The sequence below is a fragment of the Sebastes umbrosus genome, chromosome 3 (genome assembly GCF_015220745.1).
Source record: "Sebastes umbrosus isolate fSebUmb1 chromosome 3, fSebUmb1.pri, whole genome shotgun sequence".
Taxonomy (NCBI): domain Eukaryota; kingdom Metazoa; phylum Chordata; class Actinopteri; order Perciformes; family Sebastidae; genus Sebastes; species Sebastes umbrosus.
Genome location: NC_051271.1, coordinates 33,181,234 through 33,205,572, shown reverse-complemented (window position 1 = coordinate 33,205,572; position 24,339 = coordinate 33,181,234). Strand labels below are relative to the sequence as shown.

At 39.8% G+C, this 24,339-nt stretch overlaps 1 long non-coding RNA gene across 1 annotated transcript; it reads left to right on the top strand.

Moving 5' to 3' along the window:
* Nucleotides 1-7,776: 7,776 nt before the first annotated feature.
* Nucleotides 7,777-23,298, top strand: LOC119485576. The gene is made up of 3 exons (XR_005206308.1): nt 7,777-7,787; nt 18,673-18,677; nt 23,178-23,298. It is a non-coding gene; the product is annotated as an uncharacterized LOC119485576 (long non-coding RNA).
* The last annotated feature ends 1,041 nt before the right edge of the window (nt 23,299-24,339 follow it).

The following is a 24,339-nucleotide window of genomic DNA, read 5'->3' as shown; positions in this document are numbered from 1 at the left end:
AACTTCAGTGTTCATAGGAAACATTTAATTTCCGCTCGATACATGCATAGTGTCTTTGAAAATAAACTTCCAACATACTTTGTTTTTAGGTTTACTTGGTTGGGTTTAGGAAAATTTCGTGGTTTGGGTTCAAATAAGTACGCTTGTTAGGTACAATAAGAATGCTTGTTACATAACTTAAGTACATGGCGTTAGTTGAAGGAACAGTGTTTAACATTTTGGAGGCTCCATTGGTAGATATGGAATTTAATGTTTTCTTTAGTGTATAATCACCTGAATATAAGAATCGTTGTGTTTTTGTTACCTTAGAGTGAGCCGTTTATAACTACATCTCTTCTCTACATTGGAGTTAGTTGAAAGTCTGGCACTTCCCATACAGATGCTAAGGGGTGCAAGAACGGGTTGTTAAAAAAAAAAAGAAATGTAATATTACTGTACAACCATTTTTGGGTCACTGTCTGAGGGCTCTTACTGTCATACAGATATACAGTTTTCATCAGCCTACAAATTTCACACAGAATATTTTTAAAAGGAGTTGCCAAAAGCATCTCTTCTGACAATATCATTATTGAGGTTTGTGGGGCACACTGATATTTTGAGTGACAGGATTAAAACAAGCTATTTTTAGAAATATGCAGCCACAGCCGATGGCCATGGAAAAAAGAGGGAAACTGGGGTGATAATTTCAGCAACCACAGGCTCACTGTGCAACTTAACTGCAAGGCTGAGCTCAGATACAGTATTTATTTTCCAACTGTTGTGTTTTAGCCAACACAGTGTGGGCTGCGCTGGCTCAAGGGTTTCAACGGTTGTTGGCATTTCACACTGTGACATTGCACATTATCAGAAAGTCAAAAGCCTAATATGTAGGGACTTTAAATTGGTTATGTGGGGGCTTGTTTATTCATACTAATGATAAATGCAAACAGCAACATGTAATTAAAAGGTGTTTGGGGTTAAATTATAATGTAAAAATTGGCTCCACCAGCTTCAACATTAAAATGCTGCTTACTGCATCAGTAATACAAATGTAGTGATCCAGCTATTTAACAAATATGATATAATACTCTATGAAAGGCTACTAATATAACATTTAGTAGTTAATGGTGCCTTTACCCTCCATATCTAATACAGTGTGCTGTCAACAATTTATGTTGTAATTACTGCTACTTTTGCTGAAGCAGAACAATTAGTAAACAAATCATTGACTTATCACCTTAACATTTTTTTTACAGCTAATGTGTAAGCTGCCTATTTACACATCCAGCAGACATAGAGCAACATTAGCATTCAGGTAGATGTGTTTTTTCTGTAGCTTGATGAATTCTCAAGGAAAATCTCTGGGTCTCCAGGGGGTAGATGTAAAATGTTCTTAATGGCTAGTTGCTTACTGTGTCTGCTGTTTGGTGCTGCAGGCAGTTTGGGCAATGTAACATCTTTCACATTTAACAATAGACATTAGACAATAGTCATTTGATCCATTGTTAATATAAAAAACAACAACATTGATTTGTGTAGCTTTAAAGGGACTATTTGTAACTTTGTACGCGCATAAATGTAGCGGGTCGTCACACATGCGCGCTCGCATATGCGCGTTCGTGTGTAGCCGCTGTACCCTCCTCCTCTGCCTGCTCGCCTTCACTCAGACAGCTCAGCTCGCTCCACCTCTAGACGTGAACGCGCGCTCACTACACACTGCAGAAGAGTTAGTTTAGCTCTGAGAATATCTAGTGAATGCACAGGGGACGTTTGTGCAGAAATAACTGCTGCAGCTCCTCCAGACCAACAGAGGTTTCCCGTGTCTTGTGAAGTAACCGAGCTGTGCAGAGAGTTACGTTGTCTTCTCGTTACCGACCGGGTGCCGGTGTCTCCTCTGCTCTCTCCGGCTGCGGGCGGAGAGAGCAGGGAGACATGCTGGAGAGCCCCGCTGGAAAAGCCAACACTAGGATCAGATCTAAATCATGTTCATGGAGAGACCTTCGTCTGGTCAGCTAACATTACTGCCAAGCAGCTGAAATATAGAGTGATATTGTGGTTTTAGCTGACGTGTGTCGCCTCACTGTTTTGAGTGATGCTCGTTCAGGTATATTGAGAGCAAGCAAGCGCGAGCCCGACGCTGACTTTCGTTGATTTCACGGCCACAGGTGTCGCTGTTAAGAAGCATTTCTGAAAGTTACAAATAGTCCCTTTAAAGGTTAGTAATATTTGAAAAGAAATAAACAACAAACCTCAGTAGTTTCCGTAAATAGTTGGGCGCTTTAGTTTTAAGCAAACGTTACTCAAAGAGGAGTAATTTTTTGTTGTTGGGGGCTTTAATCAGCTGCAGATTTCATGCCCAAGTATTGAGGGCAGCAGGACGGTGTATGTGGGGTCGACTTAAACTGCAGTGACCTCGTTCATGGCAGTGAAGGAGGTTTTGACCCAGTGCCACAGTGAGGTTCATTGATTTGTTGTTGCAGTTTTTTTTGCGATCGCTTACACAGTTATTGCATAATTTCACTAGTTGTGTCAAAACTCTATACACTAGCCAACACTTGGAGATAAACATCTCAATTCTATGTCAAAATGAAACTCTCCAATCAAAACCTAACAATCCTTTTTTTGAAATGGCTGTCATCGATTAAATTATTTAATCGCAACTAATCACAAGATTGTCCTTAAGTTAATGTCACATATCACATATTTTGAGGTCAGAGGTCACTGGACCCCTTTGAAATTGGCCATGTCAGTTTGTCCTCGCCAACATTTAGCGTACGTTATTTAGCCATTAAGCCAACGTGGTTAGTACCAATGGATTCCTTAGATTTTCTAGTTTCACATTAAGCCAGTGTTTCCACTCTGGCTTTAAAACTGAGCTCACTGCAACCTCCAAAACACAAAATAGCATTAATGAAATTGGTGGTGTTAAAATGCATTTGCATTAACGCAATATTATCACATTAACTTTGACAGCCTGTCTGTAGTATTTTGTATACCTTTTTAATTTCCTCATACAGACTTCTGTGAATGATTGTTCCAGTACAGTACATCAACTGACATTTCATTGAACAGAAAAAAAATTATACAGCTTTATTTTTTACTATTGTAGGTTTTTACAACAACAAAAAAAACAAAAAACACAAAGGAATGTGCAGTGCAGAAATCAATACAATGTTACTTTAAAGTCACTGAAACCAAAATAATAATAGTAAAATTACAGTGCAATGGTCAAACAAACTGAACTGGCCACATCACCATCAAAATCATCCCTAATCCGCTTCTTTGTGCTTGTCCTCTTCCTCCTCCTCCTCTTCCTCTCTCTTCCCTCTCCTCTTGCTCCCACTGCCTCCATGTTTGCAAAGTTCTCACAAAAGAGGCGAGCTTACCTAAGGCCTATTTGTAGTGCTAAGGCTCAGACTGTTTGGTGTTCAATTAGTGTGTGTTGCCAATTCGTGTTTTGCATTTTGAATAGAAGTGTTTTCCCAACAATTGCAAAAATATTTCATTCTTAAATGTGTGTGTCTAATGTAAGAAACAGTGTGTAGTGTTTTGAAAAAAAAGTGTGTTGCGGAATTACAAACAAAGTGCCAAGCAGGAACTGTGTTTGTACTTCTGGTGCCTTTGTTAAAGGGCATAGTTGCGAACGTTAAGGTGTTGATGCTTTTGTAGCATTCACTTTTGGCGTGTAAGCAATTGCAAAAAAAAACTGTAATAGTTTTTTGGACCACAATAGAAGGAAATGGCACAGAAAACGCTATGTCAGACTTTGGCTGCATAGGAAATACTTGTTAGATGGATCAGTCGATTGTTGGTTTTGGTCTTTTCATGGGATTTTGTGGATAATAAAAAAATCCCAAATCAAAGTCTGGTACAATATTTACTGCTTGTCTGGTGCAATATTTACTGCCTGTCTACATGCAGCATGCAGCCATTCCAATACAATGTCATGTTTGAAAATTTGTTTGTATGGCTGACCAATGCCTCACTTATTTATAAGTTGTTACAGGCTACTAGATCGAATGGGTAACACTTTATAATAACCAGCATTTATATAAATGGTTAATTGATAGTGAATTAAACCTAGTCAATAGTTAATTTACTGTTTTTAATTAAATTAACATTTTATATACTATATATATATATATGTATATATATATATATATATAAGTATTTGTTAATAATTGGAAATCATTTGTAAATCTTTAAGATTTTTTTTGTAAAACTACAAACCACTTTGTTAATGGTTAATAATCGGTTTGTAAACCATCTATAAACATTATTTGGGTGACTATTATAAAGTTGCAACTGATGATTATTATATCTTATTACACGGCTGTGTTGAATACTCAATTCCGATTGGTCTGTACGATCTGTAATTTCTTTATAGCAGACCGTTGTTATCGCACAGTTCTGATGTCGGTCTCTGACGGACTGTTTATGTGTCATGTTATTGATTTCTTCATTAAGTAGCCATGTAATAAGATTAGCGTTGGGGTGCAACATCGCCCTGTCAGGTTTCTTTTCACCACAATGACCACAACAATACATTATCCCTTGTTAAATGGTTAATAAATAATTTCTAATGCATCTATAAACATTATTCAGCAGGGCTGGGACGATACACCTATCTTCCAATTTGATACTATCACGATACTTGGGTGTCGATTCAATAACTATTGCTATTTTTAAGTATTGCGATTCTACAAGTTTCGGTACTAGACATTGTGATTTATTGCGATTTTTTTGTTAACCATTTTAACACTAGATCTTAAAAAAAAAAAGTTAAGTCACACACTTCTAGGAACTTATACATAGATTTACATAAATATAACCCTTATATCCATTTAACAACCCCAGCCTCTGAGGTGATTACAGTATATTTTGATTTAATGAAAGGTCTTTCAATTAAAGTAGTTTACATCTTGTTTAATATATGTGCAGTGTATATCAAAAGGAAAGTTTGACCCACATTAGTCTCTTCCTCACCTCTCCTCCCGTGCAACGGTGGCATCAAAGCCTCATCTCAAACTTGTATCACAAGTTTGTTATATCTGAGCTGTGCTGTATCCGATAAATCATCATCCGCAAACTCGTCGCCCAACACACACACATAAGACACCACAGTCACACAATCAGGCGCACACAAACAAGATAAGTTGCTTCCTGGTGCAGCGGTGGCCTCCTGCCCGCTCGGTCAGAATTGATGTCAGAGTGGAGCCCTCTCACCGACCCCTGCCTTAATTGAAGGAAGCCGGTGAACAAGTGGAGCGGAAAATTAGTTCTTCTTACCAGCCAGGCACACAGTCGCACAGAAGTACAGTTTGAGTCACCCATAAACACAAACGCATTAACCACACACACACGCACACACACACACACACACAAACACACACAAACAGCTGAGGATTTCCCTACCCCTGATGCCGTGACCGCATCCTGAACTTTGCTCTATTGGAACGTAATGATTGACATCCTCCTTAGCTAAGACCACCTGAGGCTCATTTAAAACACTCCACTGTACCAGTTCAGAGCTTTTAAAGTTTAATTAGACAAGGACCAGGCTAATAGAAAAATGATCAGTTAAGTCCTCTGGTATACCGATAAGGTTTATTGTTTTATATCACCACAGTGAAATGTAATGCATTCTGTCAGGAGCCTAGCAGGGAACATTTGATATTTAACGAAGAGGAAAATATGTCTGGACCTCACAATGCAGTTTTATGTTGTGTTCTTATTAGGGCTGTCAAAGGTGTTTTCGCAAATTTGTTTTAACGCCACTAATTTCTTTAACGCATTAATGCAACTTGTGATTTTTAGGTTGTAGTGAGCATAGGTTTAAAGCTAAAGCATCATATGAAAATAGAAAGCCTAAGGAATCCATTGGAACCAACCACGTCATACTAGCTTGTTACTAGGACATGATGGATTCTAAAATGATTATGTTCCTTCCAGGTACATTTTGAACAAATAAAGAATGTGCGATTAATTAGCGACTAACCATGATTACCTATTGACAATCATGCTATTACTCGCAATTCAATATTTTAATCGATTGACAGCCCTATTTTTTATCTGTTCAAAATGTACCTCAAAGGGAGATTTGTCAAGTATGATACTCTTATCAATGTGGGAGTGGGCAAATATGCTTGCTTTATTATTGGAAATTAATTAACAACATAGAACAATGACCAAAACTGTCCAGAAACCCTCACAGGTACTGCATTTAGCATAAAAGAAATATGCTCAAATCATAACATGGCAAACTGCAGCCCAACAGACAACAACAGCTGTCAGTGTGTCAGTGTGCTGACTTGACTATGACTTGCCCCAAAACTGCATGTGATCATCATAAAGTGGGCATGTCTGTAAAGGGGAGACTCGTGGGTACCCATAGAACCCATTTTTCATTGACATATCTTGAGGTCAGAGGTCAAGGGACCCCTTTGAAAATGGCCATGCCAGTTTTTCCTCACCAAAATTTAGCTTGAGTTTGGAGCATTATTTGGCCTTCTTTGCAACAAGCTAGTTTGACATGGTACCAATTGGTTGGTACCAGTGATATTCCTTAGGTTTTCTGGTTTCATACGATTCCAGTATCTTCACTCTAGCTTTAAAACTGAGCCCGCTACAACCTTTAAATTGAAAGTTGCATTAACACATTACAGAAAATGTAATGCATAATGTTATTATCACATTAACTTCGACAGCTCCTAGTTTTTACATGTAGCTTCACTTCACTCGGTGGGGTTCACTTAAAATGAACCGCACCAAGACAGTTAGTTCATGATCCACTACATAGCGTGCTCCGACTCTTTGCACATCACTCTGTGGTGATTACCTTCACTTCACTTCTCTCTTCTCTATGGACTGTTAGGAGTTATTCAGGGAATGTAGAAAATCTTTAACTCAGGTAAAAGGGAGTTGAGACTGTATAAATGGCTCACATTTTTTCCCTTAGCCCTCCCTAATAGTCCCTTTACATGCAGTTTGCACTGAACTTTTCAACTTCCTACTAATTAGTCACCCTGTCTCCAGTCTTCAGCGATCAGCCATCATTTGCAGCAGCCACCCTGGCTGAATGCAGAAGTGCTTCTCTGACTGTGCTGAAATATCTGTGGGAAACTCTATTGATCTAAAAAGTCAACAAAGGCAATTTCAGTTCTAAAGACGTGGCAAGTGTTGTTTCATTTTCAAGAAAAATGAAGTGTGTGGTCCCATATTTTTTACTTTATTTTTCAGACAGTGCTGATCTGGATCACTGCAAGTACTTCATTAAAACTATTGTAAGGTATTTACCCAGCCACTGCGGTTAGTTTTTAACGTCATGGAGAGTCATGGTTTGCAGATGTGTGTTTTTTTAAGTTACCCAGTGCTACCTTCATGCAGACCGCATTTATTTACTACAAGAAGTGCCCGGAGGGAGAACCTGCTGCTAACAACTAAACAAAAGCTCCTTTATCTCATGAGAAGTAAATGATGTTGGTCATAACAGCTTCACAACCCCTGGAGAAATGACAAGAAAAAGCACACATCAATCAAAGACAAATAACTGTGGGGCAAAAAGAAGAACAAGGGAGGCATACTGGGATGAACAGGATTTGCTGCTGATTGTGGTGGCGGTCAAATGCACTGATGGGATTTTTGTATAATATATCAGGCTGGTCTCATACACTGTCCGTAGCTATACCTACAAAAAGTAGTGCACTATAATTTGTGTACATCCCACAAAGTCAATTGGTGTGTAATTAATGAAATTGTGAACCAGGAAATATAAATAGTGGCAAACACTGCGTAGAGAGGAGGTAGGGGTGGATGGGTGGGTAAAAAAATATACCAGACTTTCGCCCGGCGTTCGTGTCCCGTGTGAAACCAGAAGTCAACGCTGTTTTGTTTGTCACGTAACTTCTGTACTTCCGTTAAGCCACTTCCGGTGTTATTTAAACCCAAACTGGGATCTTTTCCTAAACCTAACTAAGTAGTTTTCTTGCCTAATCCTAACCAAGTCGATCTTTACCTAAGCCTGACTGAATAGTTTTATTTTTGAAAAGACTGGAGCGGAAATTGACACGTCCGTCACGTGTTGCTGGACATTCGTAAGGGAGATTTGTGTCTATATACACAAATCAAATAGATACAATTTCGTGACTATTTCACAAACTGCTGTGAGACTGTGTTGTCCCACGAGCAAAGGGCTGTGACGAGCATGAGCTCAACACTCCCTACACAACACCTTCTCATCCCAACTTGTCACATACCGCCCCTTGGCTTCACTACCCTTGGCGTCACTTTTCTTGACTAATCTTGGCGTCACTTTAGGATGAGGCAACAGGAAAAAAACGACATGGCTGGTCTTAAAACTACTGCGTTTGTACAGTTAAAATGACACTTAACATTGTGAACAGCAGTCTCCTGGATGAAATCCTTGTGTTGGTTGGTGGACGGGTCAAACAAACACAACATTTTCAACCAGGAAACTGCTGTTCGTGTCCTGTGTGAAACTAAAAGTAACGTTGACTTATTTTGACAAGTTAGTCCCGTGACTCACGTGAGTAACTCAGTTAGTCAGTAAAGTTAACGTCAACCACGACCGTTTCCTAACCCTACCTAAGTGGTTGTGTTGCCTAAACCTAAATTCCTGTGTAAATGTAAGTTGATTTTGAAAAGACACTATGCATTTAACAAGCATATAATGACACGCCGTCCCTGGTCTGTCCAAAAGTAACACAAGAGGGACACCCCGTGCGTTGGTCTCTGATGCCGAGGGACACTGACCAAACACTATATCCTCTTCACATTATGTTGATAATCTTACTTCATTTGATTTAATGTTTTAAACAAAACTTCTGGCCATATCTTACATATTGCACCTTTTTGTTTGTACATGTAACTGGAGTCGGAGCGAAATGAAAGTATCGCCACGTACATGTCCCCAAGCAACTCTGATGCAAAACACGGTGACTGGGTTGAAAAAGTCCACATCATGCCGCCCTTTCTCTCTCTGTGTAGCGAAACTCTTTATGAGAAAAGGCAATAACGCATTAGTCAGGAGCCGAGCATACAGAATAAAGTGGATGTTTTGGTGGTGTTTTGAAATGCTGGCAGCCAAAAAGCCCAGCGCTGCTGTTGTCCGTACGGCAAAAATCAATCAAATCCATGCTCAGATTGAGTGTAATGATGTCTGCACAACATCCCAAAATAAGTGCACTGAAGGGTGAAGTGAAGCTTTTACACATTATTCTGTTATTTATGCCATTTTATCAACAAACTATGTGGCCGTAATGTGCACAACATTGATTACAAATAGATGTATTTACTGCGGAAGAAGCCCTTAAGAACTACTGGGATGTTTTTTTTTTTTCATTTTCTGCCTTTCAAACCTTAACAATCAGAGATGTTGTAGTCTGCAAAATGTCACAGATTTCACAGACTGGCCCCCTATGCTCCCGCTCTCCTCGTCCACTGAGCATCCCGTGGCAAAGTGAGAGCTCATTAAATGAAGTCATGATGTGTAGAAGTAGGAGAAGCTGAGTGAAGCTGGTGACGGGGGTAAAATTATGTTTTGGCAGATAATTCTACAGTCGGCTGCCTCCATCATTTAATATTAAAGATGGTGATTTCAGGTGCACACGTTTAAATACCGACTGTACAGGTTATCCAAGAATCACATTAGGTAGGATTTCCATTAGAAAAGTTTAATTTGTAGCCAAAACAATAAAAAAAGATCATTCAAATGCAAAGGTAAAAAACCCTACTCTCTCTCTCTCTCTCTCTCCCACACACACACACACACACCACTCTTGCAGGAGGACATGAAAAGCTCTCAGCTGAATTGATTGGCACTAAATGGCTCATACTTGAAATCAACCCAAATTACTGACTGGCTAATGTGCTTGAAACAACTTACTTACCTCATCCTCTCATGCAGCACACGCACACTTGAACACACATAAATACACTTGAATTACATCCCTCCATTCACTGCGGCGCTCACACACACACACACACACACACACACACAAGCATGCACCTGCATATGTTTCTCTCCTTTTGATTCATATTCTAACACACAAACAGGCACTTCTGTGTACAGCCAAGAATGTCAATGCCGTCGTTTTTTATCCTGCTGGCCCGCCTCCATTTACCAAGTCATCTGCTTGATGGCATGATTGAGGCAGCGCTGAACACAGCCGCCGCTCTCCTGCCAAGCCCCGAGATTACCTTCAAAGAAAAGTCCTATTTTTCAACAGCCTGGGTTATGTCATATTTTTTTTCAGTTTTTGGCCATCATACCAAATGGGCTGTGATAACATTTTAATCATCAATTTGTTTGCTGAGATCTGAGGATGTGCCAGAATATTAGTGAGGGTCCAGCAGGGCAAGTGACCGTGGTCAGATGATCACATAGAGGCTGTAAATAAGTGAGTCAAAGAGTCTATAGGTCAGTTATAATGGTCCATTACGTAGTCAAAATGTGAGGGTACATAACCAAAGTGAATTCAGTAGGTGATTTGCGCTTCCAAATAAATATTAGGGTTGTCAATTGATCAAAATATTAAATCCCGATTAATTTCATGATTGTCTATAGTTAATCGTGTTTGACAGTTGCGGTAACTGTGTCTGTTTACTGTTAGGTAGTGTACAGTGTTTAGAGCTTTTCAGCTGAAAACAGCTGCATTCTTCTACCAAAAACAACGCACATTAGTTATTTTGTTTTTTTCATAACTGAAGTGAAAATAACTGGATTCATTTATTTCAGCTTGAAAGCTTTACTTTTGTCCAATATAATTAATTGGCTGTATTACTTTAAATAATTGTTAAAGGAACTAAATGTAAGAATCATAAATTGCTTGTTAACAGTGACACCTGTGGCCATTGTTCGTGCTCGCACTACATAGACACGAGCGATCATCGGTCAAAACAGTGAGGCAACTGACACGAGACTGAACGTGATTGACAGCTAAAACAATATCACTATATATTTCACATGCTTGGCAGCAATGTTAGCTTACCTGTCCAATAAGAAATTTGCCAGCTTGGTGTCCGTTTTGATACCCAAAACCAAACGAAGGTCTCTCCATGAATCGAAGTTCCAGCCACTGTTGATCCCAGTTTTCCCCCCATCATTGGTCACATTCTTGTTTTGGAAGACGGGCTTTACTAGCTATAACTTTGTTTTTTTTTGTGCTTCTTTGGAGATTGTGTTGGAGTCTGAGTTGTGGTGGGGGCTGGTCGTTTGTTGGCGTTAGCGGATGACATTTCTAACCGAACATTAGCTATCATTGCACACTGTTGGCCTTGTAGCAGACATGAAAATAAAGTCACTCGCGAGCTCGCATGACATCACATCCGTTGGATTTTTCCGGAAAAAAACAGCCGGCGTTCTTCACATTAAAAGCAGTCTGAAGGATGATAGAGGTTACAATTTCTGTAAAGCATTAATCGATCTTTCGGAGGTTGTAGCGGGTTCAGTTTCAAAGCTAGAGTGAGGATAGTGGCATCATAGGAAACTAGAAAGCCTGAAAAAATCCATTGGTACTACTGGTGGTTATGGTAGCATATTGCGAAGGAGGATAAATAACGCTCCAAACATGCGCTAAATTTTGGCGAGGAAAAACTGTCATGGCCATTTTCAAAGGGGTCCCTTGACCTCCGACCTCAAGATACTGTATGTGAATGAAAATAGGTTCTATGGGTACCCACGAGTCTCCCCTTTACAGACATGCCCACTTTATGATAATCACATGCAGTTTGGGACAAGTCATAGTCAAGTCAGCACACTGACACACTGACAGCTGTTGTTGCCTGTTGGGCTTGAATTTTCCGTGTTATGGTTTGAGCATATTTGTTATGCTAAATTTAGTACCTGTGAGGGTTTCTGGACATTATTTGTCATTGTTTTGTGTTGTTAATTCATTAACAGTAATAAACATATACATACATTTGCATAAAGCAAACATTTTTGCCCACTCCCATGTTGATAAGAGTATTAAATACAAGACAAATCTCCCTTTAAGATACGTTTTGAACAAATAAAAGATATGAGATTAATTTGTGATTCATTTTGATTAACTATGGACAATCATGTGATTAATCACAATTAAATATTTTAATCGAATGACAGCCTTTATACATGTAAAAACTTACATACAGTTTTCATAATAGAAATTCAATATAATTAATTTTATAAACACTAATAATTTCTCACCCTTTAAAGAATATGTGACTGCATTGGTGTCAGTATTAGTGATCATTTTATTTCTGCACTCCTTGTGGACTGCTGACCCGGGTTTGTGTGCTGCAATGTTTACTGCTTGTGTTGACACACTCCTGGAATTTGTGATCCAGGTGGGAGATATCGGAGCCGGGGGGAGGGGTGGGGGGGATGTGCTGCTGAGACGTGCATAGAAATACGCTCCAGGCCTGCTGACTCGTGTGTAACTCCGCTCTCAACACGCCCTTTCAAGTGTGCCTTTGAGGGTATAGCCTAAAGTGCTGTTGCCCACAAAACTCTCGTTCTCACAATGGCGAGTCAAATGAAGCGGTTCTGAATTGATTCCCGTCTGGGGGACAGTTCAAAAATAATCAAAGAATCAAAAAGAATGCGTTTCCACACCTCTAGTTTGCAGACCGATAACCGTACACTGACGGTGCCTGTTAGGACGAATGAATCAAATTTGTGAAAGGGCAGATTTAATTAACTTCAATAGCTTTTCCATCACCATTTCGTCCAATATTTTAGTGTTGTCCAACAAGGACTTAGTTCTGAAGAACTTTTTTTTTTTGGACTGCTGTCGGCTTCTCCCTGGTCGAAATGACCTGACTCAACCTTTTCCAAGTTTTTTTTTTTACAGCTAGATTCACCTTTGTCTTCTTTCGTGGAGAGGGGAAGGACGGTCGGAATGTAATTTCTAACTCTTTCTCCACAAGCTTTCCTTGTTTGTTTTATACAAAGGTCACAGATGTTTGGATGCCTGCTGTGGTGCCCAGCACACTTAATGGGACCTTTACAGTTTTTCGCCCCCACAGAGATAGCTCCGCTTCTGCAGGCCATAACAAGCCCTGCAAGAGAGTGTCAAACCGGCTGAAAACGAGGAACGCTCCGACGCATGCACACGTTCACACACACACACACAGACAAACGTGCACGAATATATTCTTCATCAAACTATTACACCTCCACCAGGCTCCCCACCGAGACGCCTTCTGTTCCGCAGACAGATTCTACATGTTTACAGCTAATGGATCTCAACTGCCATATATTCACATCCCCCCTGGAAGAAATAAACTCAGTGTTTCCGCGTGTCTTCTCCGTGTGTGGGTTATGTGTACGTTTTCATCTATTCATTTCTCCCCGATGAGATATATATCGAGCTTGTGTGCCAGTTTTCCAGCACAGCCATTAGGAGAGCAAGCCGACACAGAGCTCTGATGGCCTCCCGCGGAGGGGAGCTATTAGCTGCATGCTAAATGGTCCCAGTGAAGATGCTAACATTAGCCTGATCTCTCACTGCAGTCATCTCAATGAGCGGCGCCATTATTTACACGCAGAGTGATGCGCCGAGGTGATGCGAGACCAAATAATTGTTTACGAGCGTCGACGGTAAGGACACAGGTGCACATGCATCAGGAAAAGTGACGCGCTGGATTTCTGGGCCTCACATCCCTTTTGAAAAACAAATGTCAGGCATGTGCATGGCTGCTAAACCTGCCTTCACCTTGTTTACACGTGTTTTAAAGAAAGCACCCTAAACTTTTCTTCCCCCGTGTCTTCTCTACCTCCGCTTGTTCCTCCCGCTGTGTGCTCTCAATCTAACGCAGGTCAGCCATTGTTCATCTCCTCTGTTAAGTTCCCACAGGACAACTATGCAGCCCAAAGATCCAAGAGAAGAAAAAAGAAAACAGCCCACTCAGCAATCAGTGAGTCTGTCTGTCTAACTGTGGGAAAGAAAAAGAGAAATATCTGGAGACAAAGCTTGAGATTTAAAAGACTGTATAGGTTTCAAAATGATATCGATGTGCAGATTGTTCGATATATTATCAGCAAACACTTAAAAGTGGCCAATATTTGTGTGCACGGTATATCAGTAGGAATATTTCTTTAACCCTCTGAGACACACACATGAACAGACCCGTTTTTGTCTTTTCTAGGGTGGGGACAGGGGGTCTTTAGGGGGAAGATAGCAGGTCAACAGTAGATGTCACATAGAAGTGGTGTACATCAACTGAAAGCTGGGAACCTGAAGATGAATTTGATAGAACTCAGCACTGTGTGTCAAGTTGTTCTAGTCAGGAATCAGAATAAACATGAACTAATTAATTAATCAAATAAATTGTAAAAATGTATAAGGGCTTAGATAATTATGATGGAAGTACATGATGGCCATCCCAATGCTCTATTATGTCTCATAAGTTACTCATAAGTACCATTTGTAACAGATTTGGTGCTAAATGTAACCATTTTTACCACTTAAAAATGATCGATAATCCCTCCAAAATACCACAGTAAGACACCAAGACCTTGAGGAACACCATAGGAAAAGACATGCTGTGATTTGGTATAAAAAAATGTTTGACATTTGGAGATTTCTGCAAGAATTGCTTTTTTCAGCGATTGGATGGCGAGCACTTCTGTTCTGGAAAAACTGCTCAGAAACCCCCTTATTGTCAATCTAGCTAGGAAAGCCATCCATCCTCTGAATGCCCTGGGTCTCTAGTTTGTGGCTGTAAAGTGTCATTAGGCTGTTGTTATCCTAGATGTAATAACTAAAATAGAAGTATTTTTATACAGTTATGAAGTAAATTTCCAAAGATTATCTCACTACAATGAAATGGCTACTATGGGGACTAACAGCATCACACATAAATACAATTGGGCTCATTCGATCCACAAGAGTCTGTGCTTTACAGTCATACCCAATGTATGTAATTCCAAGACTGTTATATGTCTGTAAAAGGGGAGACTCGTGGGTACCCATAGAACCCATTTTCATTCACATGTCTTGAGTTAAGAGGTCAAGGGACCCCTTTGAAAATGGCCATGCCAGTTTTTCCTCGCCAAAATTTTGCCTAACTTTGGAGCATTATTTAGCCTCCTTTCCGACAAGCTAGCATGACATCGTCGTTGTTACCAATGGATTACTTAAGTTTTCTAGTTTCAGAAGTACCTTCACTCTAGAACACTCTAAAACTTAACCTACTACAGCCTCTGAAAGACAGTCAAATTGGTCAGGATCGCCCGCGATCCTGCCGGTCTCATGGGCTTAATGATCAAAAATCTTCAGTTATTCTAAATTGCTACAGTGTAGCATTGCCCATTGGGTTAGTATTTGTATAAGTGCCCATCAGTGTGTTCATGTATTAATGTTTCACTTTACAATAATACAGTTAGGTTTATTATTATCAATAGTTAATTCATTAATGTATGTAAATCATTTATTAATGATAAGTAATATCATATATGCTATATCAATAATGATATGAAATAATAATAATAAGAGCCCCGAGTCAAGACCCAAGTCAAGAAAGCCAAACAAAGTCATTTTCAATAAATTTGGAGGTAAACATTGGGATAATTTGGCAGTAATTCCAAATAAATTTCAAAAAGGCTACTTGTTAATTATCACCTAATTACCATGACATTTGTGGACCTGTAAAATGAAGTGTTACCGCTCGTTGTTTTGTTTTCAGGGACTGTAACTTTACCATTTTTAGTTCAATCTCACTGCTGCCATCAACTGTTTTCCAAGCCATTTCTGGCGGAGGGTTGTACAAATTAACATTTATGAATAATAGCAGATTGATTCGATGAATCATTAATGAGGAAAAGCAGTAAAACAATGATTTACAAGATTTCTTTAAAACAATCAGTGCGGGCTCTGCATGGGAATGAACCTTGTGTGTGTAATGTGTCACCAGAAGCCTGTCAGTCCAACGAGGGGTGAGCGGAGTGCAAGCAGTATGTCGGGCCGCTCGCATGCCACCGTAGTCCCGCTGTGTTAGTTAATATTACATATTATTTATTCATGAAATTTGTTTCTAGCTCACTTCACTTTTACTGAAACACATCACCGGCATACAATACAGCTCTTTACATTTTTGCTTGAATGCAGCAACCAACACTTTGTGAGCTTGTGAAAGATATCCTCGAACAGCATTTATAAATGAAGATCGTTTGGAAACGTGGGCCCACACAGTGGAAAAACGGCCTTGACATGTCACGCATTGTGACTCACGTAGCATTAATTGATTCGGTACACACTGTTTCATCTGACGAGTGAAAAGCACCAGAAAGTGGTGAGCGGGTTTTCAAGTAAAAGCTTCAGAAGTTGGAGATCATATAAAGGTTTGAAGCTTATACTGCCGTGCGGCGTTGGGTGTTCTTGAAGGACAAACACATTCTCAGAAACTTACATTCCTTATGAATGTACGTATAAGTCAAATATAGTATAGTATAGTATTGGATCAACACACTCAATAAAAAGTGGTTGAACCGTTGCTTTCAGAAGCATGGTCAACCAGGTCATTATACAACCACAACATACTGCTTACGCTATGATTGAAGGATTTTTGCTACATCAGTGGTAGAAAAGTACAAAATATAGTCTAGTATTATGGCTTGTGAAGAAAAATCTTAAGCATAACCCATTGAAAATCACATCAGTTTTGCTTTCATTGAAGACCCAACTGGTGCTGTACTTCTTTTTAAAAGCAGAATGTTGTTTGCAACTCTTCCAGGCTCATTAGTTCACTCATTAATTTTGGTAAACTATAAAAATCTGAGGAGTAACTACATACAAGATTAAAAGATTTTTCAAATCTGAACATGTTGAAAATGTGAGAAACCCAACACATAACAACATGCTGTATTCAATTTAACAGTTTTTGTAGTGGCTATCTTTAGTCTTCATACTTCTTATCTTCATCTTAACTTACTTTCTGTCAGTAACCACATTTCAAGGATGACATCACAATGTTTTGTGAGTCGTCCCGGTAGCAATGCCAATGCCAACGGTAAAACAACCGTGTTGCTCCGCCGGTAACTCGTTTATTTACAACTGAATCTTTTCACAATAAAAGTCATTTCACAATAAAATTCCCTTCCTGTCCCTTTGTCACATCCAAACGATAAACTTGGCACTAGTAAATGGCACTTACAGTTTTGTTCCTTTAGTCAGTGGTGAGCAACGGTTTGGCCAAAACAGCAGACCACACACTAACAGATTCCTTTCATGAACAACAAGAGTTCCAACTAAAAAAAAAAAGAAGGAAATCTCGCAAAATCTGTCGCGATCAAATGTGCCTTTAATGTAAACAAACATGGCGGACGGCAGGCAGGAAGGAAGAATTAGCGAGATAGTTTTTGCACTACTTTGTACTGAATATTCACAAAGGATGGATGGATGGATGAAGTCATGGAGACACGTTAAATAAACACTTGTGGTGTTGCCACAAATCAACAAGTTGGTCCTCCATTTCCGAGGTCCATCTTCAGATTCTTGTGCACCATTTCAAGAATATTCTGGCTCACCCCGAAGTCATTCAGCTTCCTGAGTAGGTGTAACCTCTGCATAGCTTTCTAAAAAACATATTCAGTGTTATCTATAAAAAATATCTATATAAGTTCCTAAGTATTTAAAACGGCTAACCTTTTCAACAAGGTGTCCCGTGATTGTTAAGGGTTGGCACAAGTCTAGACTTGTGGTATGTCTACTTTTATCTACTACCGTATAAGTAAAGTGTATTTTCTTCCACCCCTGATGTAATTCAACAGGCAGAGACTTGAAACTTTGCTTCAGCTATGAGTAATATCGGCTTATTTTAATAGTTGCTGTTGAGCCTTAATTGCTATCCAGTAAGAGTGATCCATCCTCTAAAAAACATCCTTCCTCAGTGAGTGCACACCATGTTCCATCCACAATTTACTTCATAACAAAGTGTCAGTGTGATATTTTATATGCTAATTTTGTATACAGTAAACAGTCGAGATGAATATTGGACTAAATTGAAACAAATGTGACTTTTTCTGATCAGGGACAGAAAGCTCTGGATGATGAAGGTAAAGCCATGCTTCAAGAAGCACAAGAGCTTGAACAGATTTGTATTATGCCGGACTATTTTTGTGTTAAACTTACCTTGCAGAACTCCAAAGGACCACCGTTTGAGCTTGTGGCAAGAAAAAGTCCACACATGGGAATATAGAAGAGGGATTTAGTTTTTTAAAAGCAGTTTGGAAAACTAATCAAAAAGGAAAACATTTTGTGCACATCAAAAAAATTATGCTCTTTTAACTTGTCTTTAATAATGTCATCCAAAAACATACATCCAAAACATAAAACTTAGACATAATGTTACTTTTATAATCTTGCTTTTCAAGACAACAAGCAGACACATGCTGCTTCCATTTTCCTACTTTGAGTGCAATGATAAGTCATTTCTGTGAATTATTCCCGTGCCTCACTTTAAAAAAAGTTGCTCTGATCCTTAGAGGACAAAAATGCAAACGCCAAAAACTTCCATGAAATACACATTAATATTATTTTCCACTTTCATTGAGTTAAATCTTTTAACAAACTTCAGTCCTGATAAAAACTAACAAATATTCGTTCATTTTCAGAATTTCAGTGCAGCGCAGTACAACTGTCATTGCTTCAGACTGAGGCAGTTGTCATTTTTACGCCCACGTTGAGTAAGTAGCAAATGTACTTGCACCCAGGGTTGGTAGGTCTCAAAGTGAGGTGTGGTCAGGCGCTTTGTTGGCGCATTGCTATCTTGAGGCCGCAGAAAGCGATTGCGCCATTGACCAACAAAATCCTGGTCTAAAGTCTGGTGCAATATTTTCCTGCTATTTAAAAGGTGCATTATTCAGATACTAAGATGCTTCTACATAGGAGAGTTCCCAACACGCATACACTCTGCTTGTCACATACACAGGGACATGCAGCAGCGCCTTCTTCCTCAGTTAAACACAGTGTCGGCGCTAGAACAATGTTTTTATTCATGTTTAAGGAAAACACAAAACGCAGGCGGCGGGTGACAAATCAAAATATAATGTAATATAATGAGGTAAGGCATCTCAGGCATTGTGTATTGCTCAGCCTGCAGCGTGCTCTCAGCAGTCCTCCGGTCACTGGCGTGACCGCCCGTGATCAGAGAGAGATCACGATGCACACATGCACTCTGTGGCGTCTCCTTTCCTCATCCCTCTGTGTGTTGCGAGTGTAGATGTAGGCTACTTCAAAGTTTGCGGGCCCCTCTCCCCCCCTAAATGGCGGCGTTTTGTTACGCCCAAAATTACACCTATGATTAATTAAGACACTAAATACAACCCCTTTGCCCATTGCGTTTTTTACTTTGCGCCCAGATTATGCGCCGCTTAACTAGCAAAAGTGGAGTTGGACACGCCCTAAGTGCACTTTGCGCCATGCATGATTTAGACCATGCGCTATAGATAGTTTAAATAGGTCCCTGAGTGTTCTGTATTGTGTTTACACAGTTTATTACAGACTTATTATAGGGGATGAAGTTGAACTTCCAAAATTTGGAGAAAAAAAACTCACATCCTTGCAAAAATGTATGCCATAAGCATTAACACAGCCAAAAGGCATAAGGGTTAAATTAAAAAATATACAGACAGGATTCACATGTATAATGCCTGTCTGGCATATTACATTGCACTTTATTATCTTAGCTGAGGTTTGAAAGTGTTATTAGCTGTAGAATACTGCTTTTAAAAGACTGCAGTTCATTTACAGGAGAGCCGAGACAAGGAGGGTATTCAAGCCAATAAGACATGTTTTATATTCACATTTTGAGTCATTTTCTGGCATTATATCTGTAATTCTAACCAACACCCACTCCTCCTACCCCGTGGCTCCAGCATTCAGGGCTATGCTTTGAAAAAGGGAGTAAATGTTTAATTAGTCACCGTAATGAATAGTTAACAGTTATATGCGCCACTTCTTCTGGCCTTGTCTTGTTGTGTCTGCTCGCTTATCGGGCGTACTCGCGCGCTTGTGCTCCTTGTGGCTTCCCCTCGCATCTGAATAAGTTATGAGAAAGGCCAAAGCGCAGTCCGTAGAAGGCAGGAGATGGAGTAAAGTCAAGTTTGTAGACAGGCCAGATGTTGCTTCCTTTTGCTGTTGTCAGAACCTGCATGCTTTAAAAAAAAGGACACACCGAGTGAGTGCGCTAATCATTTCTGAACACCGCTTTGGATAAAGTGTGTGTGTGTGTGTGTGTGTGTGTGTGTGTGTGTTGGCCGTGCACGAGCTTGAACTTTCGAACTCGCACGCACTTCGTGACAAGTCGGAGCACACGTTCCGACACACATACGCGGACAGCGGAGCAGCACCATCACTGAATAAACCATCACAATCATTCATCTTAGTATTAACTCATCTCTAATTCATAACCCTCCAATAGACAATGCTTACTGTAGATATATGAGATGGAGAAAGAGCGAGACAAAGAAAAACCAAGGAGATGTGAGAGGAGCAGGTCTTGCTTAGTGTTGCACAAACCTGGGAGGCCCTGTGAGACCCGTCTGCATGGACATTCGAGCCAAATTGGCTTTGGCTCGGGGGCGAACATGCATTTTATTCATCTCATAAGAGGGCGGCGTGCCAATACAGCCATTAAGTAGGTATTTCCTTTACAACAATTAGCTCCCAATACGACGTTGTCTCATTTGTCAGCGAGCTCGCCTGTCGATTTTGTTCCATGCTGAAATAAAGCAATGAATACAGCAAGCCGAATTCCATAACTGGCTTTGGTAGAAAGAACACTCGCCGGGGTCATTTCAACATTTAATGTCTTATAGCATTCTTTACCCTTTTTCTATTTATTAGTTTTTTTTTAATCCCCCGGCTCAAAGAAAAGATATGCGCTCGTTGCCAACCCCTAATCCGCTGAACTTTTAAGGTTTATGTGGATTTCACTAATGAATGTACATTCTGCAAAATGCATTGCCAAATACCAGCAGTTGTCCTGGCTCGCAATCATAGCACCAATTTTCTTCTGTTAGCAGAATAATTGTATTCTAAAAACATGTTTTATTATTATTCTGCAGCGTCTCAGCGGGAGGAATAAGCAAGACCTACATAAGGCAGACACAAACAAGCAGTGATAACACACACGCACAGTGTTCTTATGTTAACCTTGCCGCAGTCTCAGCTGTCACTCACTCACCTCTGACAAGCGTGACTCACGCCTACTCCTTCTCTCATTGGTCAGGGACAATTCGTGACTAACCTCTCCTCTGAGGAAAATTTGACAGCAGCTATTGATGGGCATGAATATGGGACAAAGGATTAGTGTGTGTGTGTGTGTGTGTGTGTATTAGGGGTTGATGACTCAGGCCTAAGATTGCCTAACCTCCTTTGCTCTCCACTTAAGTGAAACGCCACTCAGTAAGAAAAGGAATACATGTAGTTTTTGTTATGTTATTATTGTGTATGCAATATTAAGTTAGGTGCTGTGTTTGTACACATATGTATGCTTTGGCAGTGTTATAGAGCATCAATACTGTATTGCTGCTCCTATATCCTAATAAACATAAGTGGGTGTTTCTGCAACTACGGTCACTTTTGACTCGCCCAAATAAAAAAAAAATCAAGCTCTATGAATTTAAATTTTAACCATCAGGGTATGTAATACATATAAACAGGTACACACAATTACATATAGGTTAATATTTTAATCTGTTTACTTTTTACGGTTTTCATCACTTGTTCTAACTTAATGTCTTTACCACAACATTGAAATAATGTGAGTTTTATACATTTTCCTTTTTTTTTAATTCTACAATATTTTTAAGGCATTCAAACTTCTTTGTGCGTCATTGTAAATACTGACATAAAAACATTTTCAAAAAATAGGGGATTTCATGATTTGCTCACTGAAAGATTTAGACAGTAACCATAGATGTCAGTCTTCATACACAAACAAAATATAAAAGTATGTTTTATGACAGATATTGCAATTCTAATGTCAAATGTCATGGACAAGGACATGTTGCAGAAATAACATTCTTGCTAATATTGCAGATAAATGGCAGCTGGAAAGCTCCGCTATGTTAGCTTTGACTGTTAATATCTAATATACATGAATTCAACAGTATTATTATATAAGTTCTTTTCTGGATGTAGTACAAAATACACAATAACTAAGCTGTATGGTAAGAAGACACAATAAATACTTGAGAAGAAAAGGTGATCTTAACCTTGTTATTCTTGACCTTGAGAGGTCATCTATGTGTGGGAGGCCCTGTTTCCATAGAAACTAGACTTTTTGGGCTTTGAAAAAAAATGTATTCAGTGTCATGGTAAGGACTCAGAAGTGTGGGACAGGCACATTGAGATGAAAAAAAAATCATATAAATGATTTGTAAACAAATAAATCATTTGAATATAGTGTAAAGTAATATGAAATAAGTCCATTTGATATAATGTCATACTATAATTGAAATAGCTCATTTTACGTACTGTATCTTGACGTTGAAACCACAGTTGTGGGACATGAAGAAAAGTGGTGTTTGGACCCATAAAATGCTCCATAAATTGTATTAAATCACATTATTTTAATAATTATTTTTTACGCCAAGATCGGTAATCATACTGTATATGTACAGTGTATATATACATTGCACCGCAAATTTTAACAAAAATTCCCAAATTTCAATGCTGGGACTTAAAAATGCCCATAGTTACAGATACACTCAAGCATACTGTAAGCTAAACTCTATTTCACACAGGCGGTTTCCTATAATATGGCTCTTTGGGAGGTGGCACGATGCAATTTGTATGTATGTTCTTAACGAATCGGGATCAGGATGAGCCATTATAGATCTACTGTACTTGAGATGGACTTATTTAAAACGAAAGAAAAAATGCCTACCTAAGGACATGACGCCAGCAGCATGCCAACGATGCTTTTAAAACAGCTGTATAGCGGAGAAGACAATGACTACAGTTGAAGAATGACCTTGTCTCTGCTCTCTGAGGCCCGGGTGTCATTGTAGTAATTATCCTAAATCTACTGGGAATGCCGACCACGCTGCTGCCAGCATTCAACATGCGTTGGCCTTTCGTCAACTGCAGGGTCCTGTCATCATTGACATCACCATTTTGGGGAATTCCGCCAAGCTGAGACAACAGATGGAAGCAACGTGGCGCGTCTTCGCCTCTGTCCATGCTGATGAGACAACACATTCTCACTTCCAACTCGTCAAATACCACCGCTTGGTCAGTGCCCACTCGGCATTGGAGACCGACGCATGGGATACCCCCTCTTGCGTTACTTTTGGAAGGACCAGGGACGTTGTGTCAAAATGTGTTCGTTACATGCATAGCGTCCTTTCAAAATAAACTTCCATGTTTACAGGAAGTTAGGCTACACAACCATATAGATAGGATCAGGAAACGGTCACGGTTGACGGTAACTACACAGACTAGCGACTCATGTGACTCAAGTGGACTGAAGATGCCGATAAGTAACTAACTGACGTGATAAAATAAGTCACACAGGTCACGAACACCGGTCTCCTGGTTAAAAGTCTTATGTTTGTTTGACCTATCCACCATCCGTCCCGTCCGCCCTGAATGGACTCTCACACTATTAATGCTACGTCACTTGTTCCGACCGTCGAAATAACGCCGTGGGTGTGTTTACATTGGAGTTAGTTGAAAGCCCGGTTCGTCACATACTGTCGATAAAGGGTACCTCTGTGCGTTGGTTTCCGATGCCGAGGGGCACTGACTAAACGGCGGTATTTGACAAGTTGGGAGTTGCTTTGGAGGGAGGCCTGAAGGGACGGGCTGTCAGTGTTGATGACTTGGGAACTTTCTCGCTAGATTTAGCGACTTTTGGAGCTAGTGCTGCTAGCTACTTTCATTGGAAAAGATTTGGAAACACTGGACTGGGTTTTTCGGTCGCATAACTTTTGAAAATCAAGCGTAGTCTTGCTACTTTCTCAAGATTACCAACCCCTAGCTTTAAATAGGACTGATTGAAAAATACATTGCATTTTTGTTCAAATTGAACATCTAATATTTGAGAAATTTGGCACATTCTGTCCAAGGATTAAGGCACTGAAAAGTGTTCAAACGATACATTTGTTTGGTTAAGACAGACAGAGGGTCGGCATTGATGGAACTCGTTTGATGGCTTTATTGATTGGACTTTTTTAGTGACACACATTCTGCAGCAGGGGGCCATCTGTGAAGATTCATTGCTTTCTAAGTTGGAAATGTTTGATGGGAGCAAAGGTTTCTACATCAGTTGGAGAAACTGATCTCATATCACAGCTTACCAGGAGTTTGAACAGCCTTGCTTGTGGAGTTGCCATAGCAATGGGCACAGTCA